This window comes from Bos indicus x Bos taurus, chromosome 11, assembly GCF_003369695.1.
Source record: "Bos indicus x Bos taurus breed Angus x Brahman F1 hybrid chromosome 11, Bos_hybrid_MaternalHap_v2.0, whole genome shotgun sequence".
Lineage (NCBI taxonomy): Eukaryota > Metazoa > Chordata > Mammalia > Artiodactyla > Bovidae > Bos > Bos indicus x Bos taurus.
The window spans coordinates 65,134,966-65,156,733 of NC_040086.1; the positions used below are offsets into that span (position 1 = coordinate 65,134,966).

General features: G+C 39.9%; 1 pseudogene; it reads left to right on the forward strand.

Moving 5' to 3' along the window:
- Nucleotides 1-284: 284 nt before the first annotated feature.
- LOC113900840 overlaps nucleotides 285-21,768 on the forward strand; it is a 55,133-nt pseudogene continuing 33,649 nt past the window's right edge.

Below are 21,768 nucleotides of genomic sequence, written 5' to 3' on the forward strand. Positions count from 1 at the left end.
TGGCACTTCAATTAGAGAGTTTGAAAGCTATTTGGAAAGTCACCGAACAGCACAACCAAGCAACTAAATACAAACACATACACACATGCACATTCACAAAACAGATCACAGAAACGTGGTCCACGTATAATGAAGCCAAATAGCCCAGGTTCAAACCCTGTTTTTGGCACTTTTGAGTTGTATGAACGTGTAAAAGGTCACTTAACATCTCAATATGTCAGTGCTCTCATATGCTATAATAATATCTACATCATAGAGTGTGGGGGGTGATTAAGTAAGGTAACATGTATGCAATGTGCTTGGAACAGTGCCTGGCATGTAAAGAGTGTCAGCAATATAATATGGCCTTAATGCTAGTAGTTCGGAAAGGACACATATATGGGAAACAGGAGCCAAAAAAGAGGTACCGGGTTCTCAGAAATAGAACATGATCTGGAGGGTGAATCGCACACAGGTGGGAAAGAAAAAGAACATTCTATAATTGGAAAGGCATGAGCTTTCTTTGGCCGATATCTAATATACTCTCACCTTTATTACTGTCCCTGGAAAGGGACTTTTCCCCTCAACAAAAGCCAGTGCTACGGCAATGCTGTTTCCCAACTAAGCTCTCCAGTAAATGGTGCTTTCACCTCATTTGTAAGCAAACTGAGCAGTCCAGGGATGTCCTTACGTTTGTAATGTAGCTTAATGTTAGTCTATCAATCGTGTCCAACTCTTTGTGATCCCATGGATTATAGACCTCCAGGCTCCTCTGTCGATGGAATTTTCCAGGCAAGAATACTGGAGTGGGTAGCCATCCCCTTCTACAGGGGATCTTTGTGACCCAGGGATCGAGCCCAGGTCTCCAGCATTGCAGGCAGATTCTTTACTGTTGAGCCAGCAGGGAAGCCCCCATTTGTAACTTAGGAGAGTGTAAACTACTCTCTTCTGAAAATGTTCTCCCTATTAAGTCCTGAGGGCTTATTTTCTCCTGCTTCACCTGTGACAGCTTCTGCTAGGTCTCCTTCCCTAGCTCCTTAGACTGAGTCTGCCACTTGGCTGCTGGTGGCCCCTGTGGCTCTGCCTTTCTCCTTTAGCTCCATGTGTTCATTTTCTATGAATAAATGCATCCATCCTCATGACTCTACTGCCACCAAATGTAGAAATCTCTTACACTAATGCCTTCAGATTTAGCATCACTCTGCACTTCCAAACTCATCTGATTATCCTGAAGGCAGTAAAACAATAGTCGAAGCTGAAATTATTATGGAAAACATCCGTCTCTTCTTCCTTCCACCTGTTCAATAATGCTCTTCTTTTCCTTCTTAGTATCAGTAACATCATCACTTTCCACCTGTCTCTACTAGAATTCTGACATCTCCATTCCCACACCCATGTATTCAATCACTGAGTCCCTCAACCTCAGAAACTTTCCCCAAGCTCATTTTCTCTTTTTCCATGTTTCTGCCACTGCATTGGCAGCTCTCTCCTCGACTTAGAAACTATGCTTTCCATAAGTCTCTCCCCACTTTCTGCCCTTCTTCACACAGTTGCTGGTGTCGGCTTCTTGGAAAGCAAATCTGCAATTGTCACTCTTTTGTTCCAACACTTATCTTGGCTCCCTATTGCTGGGGGATTAAGTCCAGATACCTCTGGTCTGTCCTTTGTTCACTCTATTGTCTCAGGCCAACTATAATAGAAGCTGGTACTGGGATCTTTGCTTTAATAGAACTCTATACTTTTCAACTTCTTGTTCCAAACAAGGTCATAAATCATAAATGATCATAGCACAGGACATAAAGAGACAAATGACCTTGTTTGTTTTGTGAAAAGCATAGGCTGTAAGGTACCCAAAGTATAATGTGGTTTATCTGAATTGACTCCTTATGTGTTGGTGTTTGGGCTTCCCTGGTGGTTCAGCATTAAAGAATCCGCCTGCCAGTGCAGGAGCCACAGGAGACATGAGTTCGATCCCTGGGTCTGGAAGATCCCCTGGAGGAGGAAATGGCAACCCATTCCAGTATTCTTGCTGGATAATCCCATGGACAGAGGAACCTGGCAGTCCATAGTGTTGCAAAAAGCTGGACACAACTGAAGCAATTGAGTATGTGAGCACGTTCCTAAATGAATAGTCCAAGAGGAGAAAGAGGGTGTAGTCAGAGCAGTTGAGGTTGCAGAACTTTGTCTCCAACTCTGGCCTCTGTTCTCATCTGCTTTGTTTCAGTCTCAGACAGGTTTTCTCTGTGTGGCTCCAAGATGGCCCCTGTAGTCCTGAGCCTGTATCATTCATGTAGCTCATGATCCTATAGACATAGAGAATCTTCCTGATTGGCTAAGCCTGGGTCACAAATCTGACAAATTGAGTTGAAGTTCTAGGTCTGCTCCTACTCAAACCAAGTGGATTGAGAGCATTTCTTTTCTTTTTTGGAGTGGGTACAGAAGCTGGGGAGAGGGAGAATATGATTTCCCAGTGAAACAGAAAAATTCTATATGCCCACTATACCTCTCAACACACATATTTTTCTTCATCCATTATGCTGAAATGCCTACAGGAAATGTTTCAGATATTCAGGCACCGAGAATAGGGCTCATAGAAATGAGAAAGATTAAAGACAAAGATTCCTGACCTAGTGAACAAAGGTGGCAGAAAGTTTTCCCAAAATGGCATTCTGGTAACAACCGCAGCAAAAGGACCACTACAGCTTTGAACCTGAATTTGACTTTCTTCAGTGTGTCTAAATCTCTGGGATCATGACCCAGAATGTTCCCACAGATTTAGTAATAATGGGCCCAGATTTCTTAAAGCAGTTATGATTGAAAGTATTCTGTTCTGAGGCCACTCCTAAGTTCACTAGCATATGTCAGATCATAGGTAACAACTGGTGGTTCAGAAAGTAAGAGCTCTACAGAAAAGGATTTCCCTTTGGGGTTTTCATTTAGCTCAAGTCTTCAGAGATTCTAGAAACTCCAGAGAAGCCACTGCCCACCTCTGTGGGAGTTAGAGAGCAGAAGTAAGGCAGAGATTGTCTGCTATGTAAATTGATGAAAGCAGGAGTGAATCTCTCATAGACAAATAGTCAGATCGAATGATGTTAAAGTGAGAGGGAACAAGGGAGGAGGAATGATATTTGTAAACAGAAAAGCATCGAAGGGCCCTTTTGCCTGATAACATAAATACCCTGAAGAATAGAAAACTGTGGGTGGATGTAGGGCCTGGTTATAGTGAATCCTACATCAGGCATTTGTAGGTGATATAAAACTCTGATGTGCTGTAAAATTTATATCACTCCCCCAAATGATCTACTGGTAGAACATATAAATTTTGCAGAAACTGTTAAGCTGTCATAAAACCTCATTGCTACAGATATAGTAGGTGTTTCAGAAATACACACCAAAGCAGAGATTTGTAATCATTTCAGTGCAGTTCATAAAAAAAAGCACATTGTGTTTCAACATCTGAGAAACCACAAAGATTCCCTTCTTCCCAAGCCTTGTTTTATCTTATTTTGCATACTTAAAAAAGAGACTAGCAGAGACAAATAAACAGTCTAAATATTTAAATGCAGGCTTTTCCTTATATGCCTGCGTTGTTAGATTGGTGAGAGCCAATGATAATTTCTTTCCCAAGTTCACATGGAGTTGTTGACTCCGTTTAATAATAGTAGATCTTGTTCAGGCTGAACAAACTGGTCCCTGTGGGGGGAATGGCAGCAATAAATCAATGCCCCAGATGTAATCTTGGTGTATAGAAAGCAGAGAGAGATTTGGGTGCATAATGGTGCTGGTTTGTCTATTGTCATTCAGACACAGGCTACATCAGAAAGGGGCTTGTGGGAACCTGATAAGAGTTGGTCAAAAGTGGGTCATAAATCACAGAGAGGCAGGATTCTGCTGATTTCACACACACACACTTTCTGGAGTGAAAAAAAGGGGTAGATCTGCAATTTACTGCTTATCACATCTGCGAGTAGTTTCTTAATACAAAAGCCTGACCTTCAATGAATAAACGCCCTGGTTGACTACCTGCTTCTGTCAAGGAAATATGGTACCCCAGTCACTGAAAGCTGGAAGCCCTCTGATGACCTATTTAACAAGCCTGTCTTTGATGGTGAGCCATGCAGGAGTGAGTTTCATTGACAAGCATCTCCTCCTTGAACAAGGAGGGGATGGTACTTACTGAAAGAAACCTGGTATTTAACTCTAGGGGAACAAATGGACCCCACGGATCATATGGACCCCACACTTGTTCAGTGCTTGTTAACTTTCTGCAGATCACTGGACCGCAACCTCCTTTCAAAGGATAGGGGAGTGAGGAGGAAGAGTCAAGGGGAAGAGAAGGGTGAGGAACCAAGGAAGTTGCCGCAGCCCAGGGAAGGCAGGACAACCTTCCCAGGCAAAGAAAGAATCACTTGGAGAAGAGAAGCAAAAATTAGTGCAAGCTTGCAGTCCACCATGCTTTACCTAAGAGTTGCGATATTTCTGTCTCATATTTCTGCCAGGGAAAGGGTTGAAAGCATTAACCTTTTTTTTTTTTTTTTACTGAAGCATTTTGAAAATTAATTTATATGTGATCCTAGTCTCAATAGAGGATGATTCATCTCTAGTTAAAAGTGCATCGGAAAACAATATATCTTTGCAATTTTAAGATATGTAAAGCAAGTCAGTATTCAAAAAGTCTTCACATTCTCTCCTAGCTCCCTGAAAGAGTGAATCTCCATTTTCCTTAAAATACTCTTCCCTGAATTAATATGTTCTGCATGGATCCAAGTTTTACTAGAAGTCTAAAAAATGTTTAAAAATTGTTTGTTAGCTAAAAGAAGGTACCAGAGAAAGTCATTTCAAGCTTGGATTTGTAATTTCAAACCTAGTTTATAAAATATATCAATTGTTTTATACTTATGCAAATGAAAAAAAAAAACCTTCTTTCTTTCAACAAATATTAGTTATTTAGCTATTGTGTAGCAGATACTCTCATAGATGCTAACTATTAGCAATGAACTAGATAACAGAAATCCCTGCCTTGGTGAAGCCTACACTTTAAATGGGAGAATATAAATAACAACTAAGTAACTACAATATATAGTCTGTCAAGGCAATAGATGCTATAAAGTAAAGAATCAGGGCAGTGTCTAGAGAATTCTGGGGTGAGTGTGGGTGATGGGAAGGGTGTATATATTATTTAAATTTGAAATACTTCCCAGTGGCCAATAGTTTAAAATTTCTCCATCATACCTTTCAGCCATGATAACAACTAGAATTGGAACTGATCCATTTGAATTTCATCTCCTTGATGTGCTCTTTTCTACCTGTGAGTGGACAGAGCTACAGAATGGCCAACAGGCCAGGAAAACCAAGACAGTATTGGCTGATCAAGTCAGCTTGTTTTACTACCTGTTACAGCACCTCTTAAAGAGAAAATTGATGTGGGTATAGATGAAAATAAGTTGCTTCAGTTGTGTCCGACTCTGTGCGACCCCATAGACGGCAGCCCACCAGGCTCCTCTGTCCCTGGGATTCTCCAGGCAAGAACTCTGGAGTGGGTTGCCATTTCCTTCTCCAATGCATGAAAGTGAAAAGTGAAAGTGAAGTCACTCAGTCGTGTTCAACTCTTAGCGACCTCATGGACTGCAGCCCACCAGGCTCCTCCGTCCACGGGATTTTCCAGGCAAGAGTACTGGACTGGGGTGCCATTGCCTTCTCCCACACATCAGTTACTAGGTCTCAAAGGATACAGGACACGCCTATTCCATTTTCTGTACAATAGTTCTTTTTTCTCTCTCTTAGCATCTTGGCAAAAGTAACAAGATTTAGGTCCTATCCTTAATTCTATCAATCTGGGCTTTGTTACTGTCTTCCTCTATTTGAGGAAATATTAGATAATGTTTCTCGGTGTAGAGTATTTTGAAAGCTTATGAAAGACTACTTGGCAGGTTCTTGATGACCACATATATTTTTCACTCAATTCTCTGGAAGAAATTGTAACAGGTGGTAACAATTGTGATGCTTTGGCTGAAGTAACAAAAACCAGCTCCCAGTGGCTTATACAACAAGGACTCTCTAGGACTCACAGAACTGGGGGTCCACAAATTGGTGGAGTGTCAAATGTCATGCCTACCACGTTCATTTCCCTCCACTCTTTCAGCTCTACTCTGCTCCTTGTGCTGGTCATTTTGTCTTGTGGCCTCAAGATAACTGTGGTCATAAAGGGTTTAGATAGGGAAAAGGAGTGGAGTGGGGAGGAGAGACAGAGAGACAGAGAAAGAGAGAGTGGAGGAGGGCATGGATTTCCCTTAAGGGCTCAGAATTTTCTCCCTCAAAACTTCTGGAAGACCAATTTATCTGTTTTACTGGCCACCATTGCCTTAATTCAGCCAATCTCTAAGTCAACTGCAAGCAAAACCATTGCATAATTGACTTCAACTCAATAGAGCCTATCTCTAAATGGCAGGGACCTGCATCTTATGTAGGCATCTCGGACCAAAACATTATGATTTCCTGTAAAGGATACCCAGTTATATAATCTATTCATTCATTAATTTAATTAATTCACTTATTTAAAGTATATATCAAGCACCTACACTTTTCCAGTTCTCAGAACAAAGGATTTATCAGTTAAAAAATTATCAGTGGAAAATCAATATGTTCCTGTCTTCATGGAGCTTAAACCCCACTGGGGGGGATGATATACAGAAAACAAATAAGCCAATCAAATGATAGAGTTTGGTGAAATCTGCATGCTTCTTTTTAGTTGTGTCTGACTCTTTGTGACTCCGTGGACTGTAGTCCTCCATGCTCTCTCTGTCTGTGTAAATTTTCCAAAAAAGAATACTGGAGTGAGTTGCCATTTCTTACTGCATTTGTGAAACCTAGTGATCTTAAGAGTGTAACTCAGTTCACAAGAACTGACAATCAGTGGAAGATTCATGAATGTCTTTCTAAACCAGAAGTGAGCTGAATACCTCTCTTATCCTACAGACCTAGCTGATATATAAGATGCTCCAACAGGTACAGAACATAGTACAGAATCATGTTCAAATATCCACACTTCTGGTTTCTTAATTCTACTTATTCAGATCTTGTTGGCCCTCACCTACACTTGAGGTTTGGAGTCATTATTTCTTGCCTCTTTTGAGTCTTTACAATTTGCTGCTTTTTAAGTCTTTCCTTGTTTGTGAATACTCACCCACTGCTGGATGAATTGGATGATTTAGCCATATTCTTATTCTTCCAGGACTGGTGTTAGGACCATAGGAGATGCTCTGCTCCTTCATTTGATATACAGTGTTTGTAGTTCATAGCATAATTATCTCATAGATTGGAAAGCTGAGATCCTATGGATCAAACAATTTGTTCAGTGTTGCACAGATAGAAGGTACCAGGGACATGATTCAGGATCCATGCTCAAGGTTCTCTTGAGCAAATCTAATGCGAAATTCAACCTCTGTAAATGATTCTTATCATGTTAAGTGTGTCCCTCTTAAGACTGTAGAAACCATGTTATATACACATCTCTTATTTCTTCTTCACACTTCTAGTACCTAACACTGTCCTGAGAGTATAGTAAAATCTGCTAATTGATAAATGACTGAGGTCAGAGTGCCTCTTTTTTTATGTAAAAACAACATAATGTCAACCTAGGAATACTATTTTTCAAACAGAAAAGTAAACAGTTATTTTTAATCAGGCGACAGTTAAGATATTAAATAATAAATGAATTTACTCTGGTGGCTATGCAGATAGGTATTAATGTGGTATCAAAGCATTTCCATCAGTTATGTGGGCACACATTGGTTCTAAACGTGACATTGTAGAAGCATTGAGACCTTTAAAAATAGTGATTAGGGAACAACATGGATCATCATTTTAGAATTACCCTTCTTCATGTTTTAAAGTACAACTGTTACCAACAATCATAACAACTCACGTTTATGGTCAGAAAGCGATCGTACTGAGCAGTTGCTGCACTGCCTGATGCTCACGTGGGATCCAGAGACCATCAATCTGCCTCTGCCATTCAAATAATGCACACCCACTGCAAATGCTGCTTGGAATTTATGCCATTCCTGAATAGTCATTCATTCGGATGACCAACACCTCGCTCAACCAAAATTAAAAAACAAAACATTTCATATACTTCAGTATGATTTAGTACATATAAACATGATGATCATAAATCAAGAGAATTTCCCCAACAGGAAAAGCATAAATTTCCCAGATCCATTTTAGAAATCTAAACAATTCATGCTCTCGCCCTCAACTGTCATGGGATCATGAAGTTGTGGTTCATGGGAACCTGGAAAAGTGTGTGCAACCATCCCTCTCCCCTTTGCAAGGCCTCCTCTCAACAAGTCCAGGAACAGGAAAGAAATGTTAGAGACCTGCAGAATGGCTTTTAACAATGTTCCAATTTTTAAATTATAAAATTTAATTATATGTTACACATATGTTATTTTTTGCTTAATGGTGGTGTCATTTTTTAAAAATTTTATCAGAATATAGTAGTTTTACAATATCTTAGTTTCTATTGTACAGCAAAGTGAATTAACTATACATGTACACATATCCCCTCTTTTTTTTGAATTTCCTTCCCAGTTAGGTTACCACAGAGCACTGAATTGAGTTCCCTGTGCTATTCAGCAGGTTCTTGTTAGTTACCTATTTTATACATAGTTTCAAGGGAAACCATTCAATATCACAGTAATCCAAGTCTATGCCCCAACCAGTAATGCTGAAGAAGCTGAAGTTGAACGGTTCTATGAAGACCTACAAGATCTTTTAGAACTAACACCCAAAAAAGATGTCCTTTTCATTATAGGGGACTAGAATGCAAAAGTAGGAAGTCAAGAAACACTTGGAGTAACAGGCAAATTTGGCCTTGGAATATGGAATGAAGCAGGGCAAAGACTAATAGAGTTTTGCCAATGCACTGGTCACCAATGCACCAAAATGCACTGGTCATAGCAAACACCCTCTTCCAACAACACAAGAGAAGACTCTATACATGGACATCACCAGATGGTCAACACCAAAATCAGATTGATTATATTCTTTGCAGTCAAGGATGGAGAAACTCTATATAGTCAGCAAAAACAAGACCAAGAGCTGACTGTGGCTCAGACCATGAACTCCTTATTGCCAAATTCAGACTTAAATTGAAGAAAGTAGGGAAAACCACTAGACCATTCAGGTATGACCTAAATCAAATCCCTTATGATTACACAGTGGAAGTGAGAAATAGATTTAAGGGCCTAGATCTGATAGATAGAGTGCCTGATTAACTATGGAATGAGGTTCGTGACATTGTACAGGAGACAGGGATCAAGACCATTCCCATAGAAAAGAAATGCAAAAAAGAAAAATGGCTGTCTGGGGAGGCCTTACAAATAGCTGTGAAAAGAAGAGAAGCGAAAAGCAAAGGAGAAAAGGAAAGATATAAGCATCTGAATGCAGAGTTCCAAAGAATAGCAAGAAGAGACAAGAACGCCTTCTTCAGCGATCAATGCAAAGAAACAGAGGAAAACAACGGAACGGGAAAGACTAGGGATCTCTTCAAGAAAATCAGAGATACCAAAGGAATATTTCATGCAAAGATGAGCTCGATAAAGGACAGAAATGGTATGGACCTAACAGAAGCAGAAGATATTAAGAAGAGATGGCAAGAATACACAGAAGAACTGTACAAAAAAGATCTTCACGACCCAGATAAACATGATGGTGTGATCACTGACCTAGAGCCAGACATCCTGGAATGTGAAGTCAAGTGGGCCTTAGAAAGCATCACTACGAACAAAGCTAGTGGAGGTGATGGAATTCAAGTTGAGCTATTCCAAATCCTGAAAGATGATACTGTGAAAGTGCTGCACTCAATATGCCAGCAAATTTGGAAAACTCAGCAGTGGCCACAGGACTGGAAAAGGTCAGTTTGCATTCCAATCCCAAAGAAAGGCAATGCCAAAGAATGCTCAAACTACCACACAATTGCACTCATCTCACACGCTAGTAAAGTCATGCTTAAAATTCTCCAAGCCAGGCTTCAGCAATATGTGAACCGTGAACTTCCTGATGTTCAAGCTGGTTTTAGAAAAGGCAGAGGAACCAGAGATCAAATTGCCAACGTCCGCTGGATCATCAAAAAAAGCAAGAGAGTTCCAGAAAAACATCTATTTCTGCTTTATTGACTATGCCAAAGCCTTTGACTGTGTGGATCACAATAAACTGTGGAAAATTCTGAAAGAGAAGGGAATACCAGACCACCTGATCTGCCTCTTGAGAAATTTGTATGCAGGTCAGGAAGCAACATTTAGAACTGGACATGGAACAACAGACTGGTTCCAAATAGGAAAAGGAGTTCTCAAGGCTGTATATTGTCACCCTGCTTGTTTAACTTATATGCAGAGTACAACATGAGAAACGCTGGACTGGAAGAAGCACAAGCTGGAATCAAGATTGCCGGGAGAAATATCAATAACCTCAGATATGCAGATGACACCACCCTTATGGCAGAAAGTGAAGAGGAACTCAAAAGCCTCTTGATGAAAGTGAAAGTGGAGAGTGAAAAAGTTGGCTTAAAGCTCAACATTCAGGAAACAAAGATCATGGCATCCGGTCCCACCACTTCATGGTAAATAGATGGGGAAACAGTGGAAACAGTATCAGACTTTATTTTTCTGGGCTCCAAATCACTCCAGATGGTGACTGCAGCCATGAAATTAAAAGACGCTTACTCCTTGGAAGGAAAGTTATGACCAACCTAGATAGCATATTCAAAAGCAGAGACATTACTTTGCCAACAAAGGTTCGTCTAGTCAAGGCTATGGTTTTTCCTGTGGTCATGTATGGATGTGAGAGCTGGACTGTGAAGAAGGCTGAGCGCTGAAGAATTGATGCTTTTGAACTGTGGTGTTGGAGAAGACTCTTGAGAGTCCCTTGGACTGCAAGGAGATCCAACCAGTCCATTCTGAAGGAGATCAGCCCTGGGATTTCTTTGGAAGGAATGATGCTAAAGCTGAAACTCCAGTACTTTGGCCACCTTATGCGAAGAGTTGACTCATTGGAAAAGACTCTGATGCTGGGAGGGATTGGGGGCAGGAGGAGAAGGGGACGACAGAGGATGAGATGGCTGGATGGCATCACTGACTCGATGGATGTGAGTCTGAGTGAACTCCGGGAGTTGGTGATGGACAGGGAGGCCTGGCGTGCTGCGATTCATGGGGTCGCAAAGAGTCGGACACGACTGAGCGACTGATCTGATCTGATCTGATCTGATCAATAGTATATATATATATATATATATAACCCAACAAAATTGTGTTTAGGGACTAGCAGGGAAATACCTGCTGAAACAAACAGAACCTGAAATGTAAAACAACTGAAATACACTAGAAGATTTTTCTTATTCACATAACAGATAAGTCAGATGTTCTTTTTTCATGGTGGTGATGTTCCTTCATCCATGGAAACACTTACTAGTTCAACACCCAAGGCTGATCAAGGCTCTAACATTTGCAACACAAGTTCTCCGAAGCATCTGTGGTGTATTCCATCCTAGGCATCCTGAAAATCTTGAAGAAGCATGTGCAGAAACTGCCTGAAAGTGGTTTCCATCACCTCCCATCACATGGCATTGTCTGGGACTCTGCTCCATGGTGAACCTAGCCGCTAGGGAGGCCGAGAACACAGCTGTGGCTGTGTGTTTATAGAGAAAAGAAGAACGTGTCTTTTGGTGAACAGTGGCTCTCCCTGTTTCAGTGATAATTATTATTGCTCTATAGAAACTCTCCCCGGAGTTATCCTACATCTTGCTTCTCAGTGCCTCACAACTCCTTCCTACTGCTTCTCTAAATTCAGTATTTATTTTGTACAAAGTTAAAACTCAGAAGAAGGTAGTCAAAAGGCCAAAAATTCCAGTTATAATTAAGTACTAGTATATAATGTGGAATCTAATGACTGTAGTTAACATTTCTGTATAATACATACAGAGTATATTCTGAGTTCTCAACACAAGGGAATTTTTTTTTCTTTTTGTATATGAGATGATGAATGTTAACTAAACTTACAGTGACAATCATGTCACAATATATGTAAGTCAAATAATTATACTGTATAATCTGAACTTGTATCAATATCAATTATATGTATCAATTATATCTCAGTATCTATATATATCAATAAATAAATATCTATATCAATTATATCTATGTATAATTATATCAATATATCAATTGCTCTATATAAATTATATCAATTACATCTCAATATCAATTATATCTCTATATTAATTATGCTGCTGCTGCTGCCAAGTTGCCTCAGTCGTGTCTGACTCTGCGACCCCATAGACAGCAGCCAACCAGGCTCCCCCGTCCCTGAGATTCTCCAGGCAAGAACACTGGAGTGGGTTGCCATTTCCTTCTCCAATGCATGAAAGTGAAAAGTGAAAGTGAAGTCACTCAATCCTGTCCGACTCTTCTCGACCCCATGGAGCGAAGAAGCCCTACCAGGCTCCTCCACCCATGGGATTTTTCAGGCAAGAGTACTGGAGTGGGATGCCATTGCCTTCTCTGATATCAATTATATCTATATATAATTGTGCTCTATATCACTTATATCTCAATAAAACTGGAAAAAATATTAAGAAGAGAAGAAAGAACAGAGAAGAAAGTGATTGACACAGTTCTTTTTCTGCTAATGCCTACAACTGTTCTCCAGACTTTATGGACACAATACTGAAGACTATTTTATTTGAACTGAAACAGATAAACAGTGTCTTTGGCCTTCTGTCTTCTCATCTCCCCCCTAAATGTCAATGACCTTCTCTCAGAAGCCTTATGTGTAAATCAATAACTGTCTCCACAGTTTACCTCTGAAAATCCCCATCTCCCAGCCTAAAATGAGTTAATCAATTCACTCTTCAGCAATGCTTGTCATCATAATAGATATGCATTTGCAATATTTTGGGAAATTTCCTCTTTTACAGTTTCCTGCACGTTTACTAAGTTTGCTTATAAAAGGTCTAACAAATCCTCTGCCTAGCTCACTTCACCTTTCCACAGTAGAACAGACATCAAATCAAATTAATTTCCATGTCTGAGAATAAGTGAGATGGTGAGATGGATTTCCAAAATGAAGCAATTTACCCGAGTCTCTTTATGTACGTTCGGTTCAGTTCAGTTCAGTCGCCCAGTCGTGTCTGACTCTTTGTAACCCCATGAATGCAGCACACCAGGCCCCCTGTCCATCACCAACTCCTCGTATTTATGCAAACTCATGTCCAACAAGTTGGTGATGCCACCCAGCCATCTCCTCCTCTGTCATCACCTTCTCCTCCTGCCCTCAATCTTTCCAGCGTCAGGGTCTTTTCAAATGAGTCAGCTCTTCGCATCAGGAGGCCAAAGTATTAGAGTTTCAGCTTCAACATCAGTCCTTCCAATGAACACCCAGGACTGATCTCCTTTAGAATGGACTGGTTGGACCTCCTTGCAGTCCAAGAGACTCTCAAGAATCTTCTCCAACATCACAGTTCAAAAGCATCAGTTCTTCGGTGCTCAGCTTTCTTTATAGTCCAGCTCTCATATCCATACATGACTACTGGAAAAAACATAGCCTTGACTAGACAGACCTTTGTTGGAAAAGTAATGTGTCTGCTTTTTAATATGCTGTCTGGGTTGGTCATAACTTTCCCTCCAAGGAGTAAGTGTCTGTTAATTTCATGGCTGCAATCACCATTTGCAGTGATTTTGGAGCATAGAAAAATAGAGTCTGCTACTGTTTCCACTGTTTCCCCATCTATTTGCCGTGAAGTGATGGGACCGGATGGCATGATCTTAGTTTTCTGAATGTTGAGCGTTAAGCCAACTTTTTCACTCTTTTCTTTCACTTTCATCAAGAGGCTCTTTAGTTCTTCACTTTCTGCCATAAGGGTGGTGTCATCTGTATATCTGAGGTTATTGATATTTATCCTGGCAATCTTGATTCCAGCTTGTGCTTCATCCAGCCCAGGACTTTGCATGATGTACTCTGCATACAAGTTAAATAAGCAGGGTGACAATATACAGCCTTGACGTACTCCTTTTCCTATTTGGAGCCAGTCTGTTGTTCCATGTCCAGTTCTAACTGTTGTTTCCTGACCTGCACACAGGTTCCTCAAGAGGTAGGTTAGGTGGTCTGGTATTCCCATCTCTTTCAGAGTTTTCCACAGTTTGTTTTGATCCACATGGTCAAAGGCTTTAGCATAGTCAATAACGCAGAAATAGATGTTTTTCTGGAACTCTCTTGCTTTTCCAATGATCCAGTGGATGTTGGCAATTTGGTCTCTGGTTCCTCTGCCTTTTCTAAAACCAGCTTGAACATCTGGAAGTTCACAGTTCACATATTGCTGAAGCCTGGCTTGGAGAATTTTTAGCATTACTTTACTAGTGTGAGATGAATGCAACTGTGCTGTAGTTTGAGCATTCTTTGGCATTGTCTTTCTTATGTACGTTAGAGACCACAGATCCAATCAGAGACTTGAGGTACACTCTAAGGGAGTCCCTGAAGATTCAGCCAGAGTTTTATAAGGTAAAAGAGTTGAAGTCAGACAGAGAAAGACAAGAACTAGATGATATCATCTATATGTAGAACCTAAAAAAGATAAACTTGTGAAAACAGAAGGTAAACGATAGTTGCCAAGGGATAGAGAATGGGGAATATTAGAGATTCTGTTTAAGGGTACAAACTTACAACCAGTGGTAAATTATCCATAGAGATCTAATGTACAATATTGTGAATATAGACAAAAATATTGTATTGTAATCATCAAACTTGCTAAGAGACTACTATTCATTATTCCAACCACTAAAAAGGAAGGATAATTACATAATGTGGTGGAGATGCTGGTTATCCCTACAATGATAATATTATAATATATAAATCCTATCCATATTACATATAAGGTGTTGTGCACTATAACTTTACTCAAGGTTGTATGTCAAATACATTTCAATACAAATTTTCAAAAATATCTTTTAAATTGTTGACGTCAGTGTACCATTTAACTGTGTTTGAATGCCCTGTTGATTCCAACGATAGCAGAGGCCATTTCAAGTGTAGCACATCGACTCAGTGAAGAGCCTGTGTACTTTATGTACTTTTGCACCTATGTTACTCATGTTAGGGAGGAAATGTCCCACCCCCAGGACTTTGAAATTCACTGAATAAATATAAAATCATAATCCTGACATTTTTGGAGGACTCCACTTCATTTTGGTATTTCTGAATTCATAGGAAAACTTTCCTATGAGTTTGTCTACCCTATTTTTCACTAATATTTCTTCCTTCTCTTTCCCTATTCCTGTTGAATTTCTTTCTTTTCTCTCCTTTAATGTATGAGGGCTAGAATTGGTCCTGATGAAGAACAAAGCAGAAGCAAGAGAATCCCTTGAAATGTTTCATTCCCACCACCTATTTCCCCTGCACTGAGACTGTCCCCAAGGAGATTTTAGCCTGGCCACCTCCCTTCCATCTTCCCCTTCCTCTTCAAGTATGTGCAGATGGCAGCAACATGATGGATCCCAGGATGGTAGATTTTATCCCCTATAACTAATGTCAAGAAGATCTCCAACTCTCAGTAAATATGTTATCAAGACATTTATTTTAATTAGTACAGGTATTGCTCTCCAGTTGTCTCCCAGACTCCAAAATTTAAGGAATTCTTGAATTCTTAAATTAAAACATGCCATCATGCTGGGAACAGCACATGGTTATGGTGTTCCCATAACAGCATATGAAACAGTTACGGTTTCAAAACTTAAGAACCCCATTTCTTCATTATAATTTGATGATCTCATTCTTAAACTGGTAAACATTCTTAAACAACAATTGTAATGGAAGCTTTGGAGTTTTATATTAGAGAACCCCAAGTTGAAATATGGGCTCTGTCACTTAGTACTAGCATGATGCTGCTACTGCTAAGTCACTTCGGTCGTGTCCGACTCTGTGCGACCTCATAGATGGCAGCCCACCAGGCTCCCGCGTCCCAGGGATTCTCCAGGCAAGAACACTGGAGTGGGTTGCAATTGCCTTCTCCAATGCATGAAAGTGAAAAGTGAAAGTGAAGTCGCTCAGTCGTGTCCTACCCTCAGCGACCCCATGGACTGCAGCCTACCAGGCTCCTTCCGCCATGGGATTTTCCAGGCAAGAGTACTGGAGTCGGGTGCCATTGCCTTCTCCGAAGCATAAGCCTGGGCAAATTACACGCCCACTCTGAACCTTACACATTTCCAAAATGGGAATAATAATCCCTATATTTTTAGGAATGGTGATTAAATGACAAACTGTAATACTGTGCTCGACATTTTAGAGATGTTCAATCTTATCTGGGCTTTATGGGCATCTTTAGAGTAGTGACCTTGTATCTGACCTTGTATTAAAAAATAAGTGAATGAATGGATGAGTAAATGAACACGTCTGTGGAATCAGTGTGCAATCAGAATCTTTCTAAACTCAAAAAACACCACTTGAGGCCCTTCCCTGGTGGTCCAGTGGCTAAGACTCTGTGCTACTAATGCAGGGGGCCTGGGTTTGATCTCTGGTCAGGAAACTAGATCCCATATGCCAAAACTAAACCTGGCACAGCCAAATTGAAAAAAAAGAAAAACGCCACTTGATACACTAACGGCCCCAAATGAGAAAAATATTAGCAGCTAAATAAAGCAATTTGGTCCAAAACAATCACAAAATATACAAACAGTTATGACCTTTTCAAAGCCATAAAATCATTTGCTAAATAACATCTGTTTCTGCAAACACCAGCACAGAACCCCCCAGGGAAACAAGAAATGCACACTTTGGGGACTATATTTCACACTGTCCTCTTTGTTGCCCTAGTATAAGGATCCAGATAGAGATAATTGGAGCGAGAACACAGAAGTCCAGAAAAAGTGTACTCCACCTCATCGCCAACCCCCTGCAAAAAAAAAAAAAAAAAAAATTTTACCTAGACTATCAAGTCAAAAATTAAGGTAATTAAAGTCGATTAAAACAAAAAACCATCCTTAGCCAAATGTTCTGATCATTAGGAATTGCTTTCTTAACATCAACTGTGATGTAGAAGTTCAGATTGAGGCAGAAGAGAACGCTGCCAGGATTTCTCAACCCTGTATTTTTATTTCTATGTTAGTATTTGAGTGCAGAATACTTTTAAACATATCTTGAGTGATCATTTTTTCCAGATATGATTTGTTCCTTTAAATACATGTCTTGAAGATATTTTCCACATTCTGACCTGTGATTTCATTGTACTCGGGGCCAGCTGCTTTCCCGTAGACTGTAGCTCTGACATTTATAATGGAATTGAACAGTGAAACAGGATTCACTTAACAAAAATGCTGCTGTGACATGAACTTTACAGGACCTTCCATTGAACAAGGGAGGCCTGTTTTAACACTGCCTTGATGCTATTTCATAGCACAAGTGGAAGCAACAAAAACACAATAGCTGGGTCTCTGCATAAATGAAGCCACATCATTTTTCTTTTTAAAAATTATTTATTTATTTTTATTGAGGTATAGTTGATTTAATATGTTGTGCTGGTTTCAACTGTATAGGCGATTTATATATATATGTATATATATATTTGAATATATATATATATTTGAATATATATATATATTCAGATTTAGATTCTTTTCCCATGTAGGTTATTGTAAAATATTGAGTATGGTTCCCTGTGCTATAATGCAGGTCCCTTGGTGAGTATCTATTTTACACATAATGGTATGTATCTGTTAATCTCATGTTCCTAATTTATCCCTTCCACCACCCTTCTTTTGGTAACCATAGGTTTGTTTTCTATGTCTATGAGTCCCTTTTTGTTTTGTAAGTAAGATCGCTTGTATCTTTTTTTTTTAGATTCCACATATAATCCACATATGATATTTGTCTTTGTCTGTCTTACTTCACTTAGTATGATCATCTCTAGGTTCATCCAGCATATCATTTCTCTATGGTAGAGACACAGTCATAAAATGATGGCAAATGTACAGCATTTCACCTTTTACTCTTTGGTAACTAAGATTCTCTGTATCTTTGTATACTTATGGAGGAGAATATTTTTATATTCTTCCAAAACATATAAGTGATCCAGTCGCCTCCTCTTTAAACCCTCTCCAAGTCTTCCAGAGTTCCTGAATCTCTGGAGCTCTGCTACTGCTTCCAAGTAGCTAATGTGATGTTATTTTACAATACTCTGCCAGAGCTGCTTTCTCTCCAACAAGAATCTTACTAGCTTTACCGTTTGGCAGCCTGTAGCATGTTAAAAAAAAATCCATAAACCAGATGGCGGAAATATAGAGTAATGTTTGGGAAACCCAGGTTATAAATATGTGCATGTTGGGAAAAGGGCAAAAAGTTGAGGTAAAACAGCTGATGCAGCTTTCGGGCTGGGCTCCAACTGGGACATTTTTAGACGGGTGCCCTGAGAGATGTCTATATGTTTATTTTCTATTGTATTTTTCCCCTTCAGGCTCAGGAAGAAACCACAGAAGCTCACTTATTTTCCCACACTGGAAACCAAACTGAATCCTGACTTGGAAGCTTTCGTCAAGGTTTTATCTGCAAAACGTATATTCTTCTGTTGAAGTGAGAGAAGGTCGATCACTTGAATGTCAACTTGCAAGTGAAGTAAGGCTGAAATGAAAATCCAAGTTAACCAAGAACGAACGCTGTGATTTACAGTTTGTGGGTGTGTTGACTGGAGTTGGGGGTGAGTGGACAGGTGAGATATGTAGTTAAAAGAATTAGGGTACAAAATGATTGGGCTTCCCTGACGGCTCAGACGGTAAAGAATCCATCTGCAATGTGGGAGGTTTGGGTTCAATCCCTGGATCGGTAAGATTCCCCTGGAGAACAGAATGGCTACCCACTCCAGTATTCTTGCCTGGAGATTTTGATAGACAGAGGAGCCTGGTGAGCTACAGTCCATGGGGTTGCAGAGAGTCAGACATGACTGAGTGGCTAACACATACACACACACACACACACAAACACATATAGACAAAATGATTGCTACAGTAAGTTTAGTTAAGGTGTATCACCACACACAGCTGCAAATTTTTTGTGTCATGAGGTCTTTTTTAAAAAAAATTGTATTGGAATATACTTGCTTTACAATGTCATATTAATTTCTATAGTACAGCAAAGTGAATCAACTATATGTATACTTATACTCCCCTTTTTAAAAATTTCCTTCGCATTTCAAATCACTCTGTTGTACACCTAAACCTATTAATAAAACAACATTATATGTCAATTACATCTCAATTAAAAATTCTAAAAGAAAAAAGAGTGTAACTTTACACGTGTGAATATGTGTTTATGTGTGTGTAGATGGAGTGACACACACGTGTAAAGATTATTACATTCATGTGCATAACAAGACCTTTTCATGCCTTAGCTGCTGAATCACACCCTTCTCTCTTCCTGTGGCCTTCGAGAGTCACATTATCACCACCATTGACTATCTTGAGCCATCAAAGTGCTGCTCACTAATCTTCCTGCCATGGCTACTATGGCTATACGGTGTACTCTTCGGGCATTGTGGATGGACAATTAAATTGCGGTAGCCTTCCTTCTTGAGATGTATGCCCTTCCATAGCACCATCCCTGCAGTCATATAAACAAAAGACTCACAAGCAACTGCAGTCTTTACATCCCTGCCCTCACCACCTTAAGGAAATGGAAAACTCGGTGACGTGTTAGCAGCAGTGGCAGGCACACAGCCCACGGGGGACAGTAAGGAGCTTAGCTATATTCATTGCTCCCTTTGTCTCCAAGCACTCCTGAGATCTCGCCCAAGTCTTCCTGGGGACTCTGGGTCTCCCTTCATTGCTGTCCCTCCTGGCCTCTGCCACCATCTGACAGGGGTGGCTGTGGATGCATCTTATTTTTCTCATAACCTCAGCAACACTGGTATAATATCACTGGACCTCTTCCTATAGCTGCTGAATGGAAGCAAAGAGAAAAATCCTCTTCCCACTGGTGTTTCATCTTTATCGGTGAAGTTCAAACAGGCAAGCTGTGTGCTTTCAGCCTCTTTAGTACTCATAGAGGCAAGTATATTTCACTGTTTACTTCTTTCAGTTTTTTGTGTCCTTCCTCTTCTTCTTGGGGTTAATCACCAATGTCAAAGGATGTGATAGGGACAAAATTCAAGTTAGCAAGGTGAGGGCTATGGCCATGGTCAATTTCATCTATCCTATTGAACCTCCAACCACAGCCCAATCACCTCCACCTTCCCAAGGACAGGGTGTTCAGAAAGTTATTATTAAATAGTTCTCTTGGATCTTCTCTGGAGATGAGCCATAAACTCCAAGAGCCTGCCAAGATAATCCTCCACAAATTGGAGATAATCCTCCAATTTTCAAGTGGTTTTATAGTTTAAGCTGTTATTCTTGCATCCTTTCCATGTAAATATTCCTTACAATGGTTCCATGTTATTATTTAGAGCTCACCATGATGAAGAGATAGTCACCTTTACATAAACTTACATATTATTTGTATCAATAAATCATAAATGGTTATTTACATTAGCTGAAAAAATGGATATTATAATTTTAGAATGTTTACAGAGATCAACGCTGTTGAATATCAAGAAAAGAACCAGCAATCTTCAGTTCTCATGAGATTCTCTAGAACTCTTTTACTAGCTTAAACAGGTATTCGAAGCCCACTGTCATTTGGCTCTGCTTTGTTCTGCCTTTTCAATTATCTAAGTAAGACAAGCCCTGGTATGGATTGAATTGTGCCCCTTCCCCCAATTTATATTTTGAAGCTCTAACCCCCAGTGCAATATTTGGAGATACGACTTGTAGGAGGTAAGTAAATTAAATGAGGTGTATGGGTGGAGCCTTGATCTAATGGATTAGTGTCCTAAGAGGAGACACCAGAGAGTTCTCTCCTCCCCCGACTTGCTCTTCTTCCTTTCACGTGCCACAGAGGAAAAGCCATGTGAGGTCATAGCTAGAAGTCAGGTGCCCTTTAGCCCGAAAGGGAGTTCTCATCAGAAACCAACTGTGTTGGACCTTGATCATGTACTTATAGCCCCCAGATTGTGAGAAACCACATTTCCAATATTAGGCCATCCAGTCTATGGTGGTTTGTTGTGGCAGCCCATACAAAATAATATAAGCCCATCAAAATGGACCTGATATCTAGTTCCACCAAACCAGTGTTCCTCCATTAGAGGAGCAAAGCAAAGAAAAACAAACAAAACACATGCCAATCTGTTTTTGGGAAGAGAAGAGGAGAGAGAGAGGACCTAACAGCTCAAGAGAAGTGAGTAAAGTGGGGTATAGAAGACATTTCCTGTGAAGCTCTATTCAGAGGCAAAATACAAAAGCAGAGAAAGCTAGATACCCTGGAGTAGGGGAAAAAAGTTAATTTATCAAACTTAGGAATATTTTTTTAGAGCCAAATGCAAGCTTCTTTTTTTTTTTGTCTGAGAAAGGTTCCTTCTTGTTTACAAAATGCAAGTCTGGCCCTATCCAGCAGTTCATTTATAGCTATGGACTTTGGATGTGTAGGAGGACTTTCCAGCCAGAATTTTTCCACTTTCCTTGCAAATATTTCCATCCTGGCTTGAAAGAAGACAGAAGATTTTCAGGCTTTTATCTGTGTAAGAAAAAAAAAAATCTCTTTCATAAGGAATTGGATTCTTTATTTACTGCATTGTATCTTCTTCCCTGGTTCTTTACCATCATGTTTTCATGCCTTGATTTTTCAATCTTTCTGTTGCAATCTCTTCTGTTTTAGCTCTAA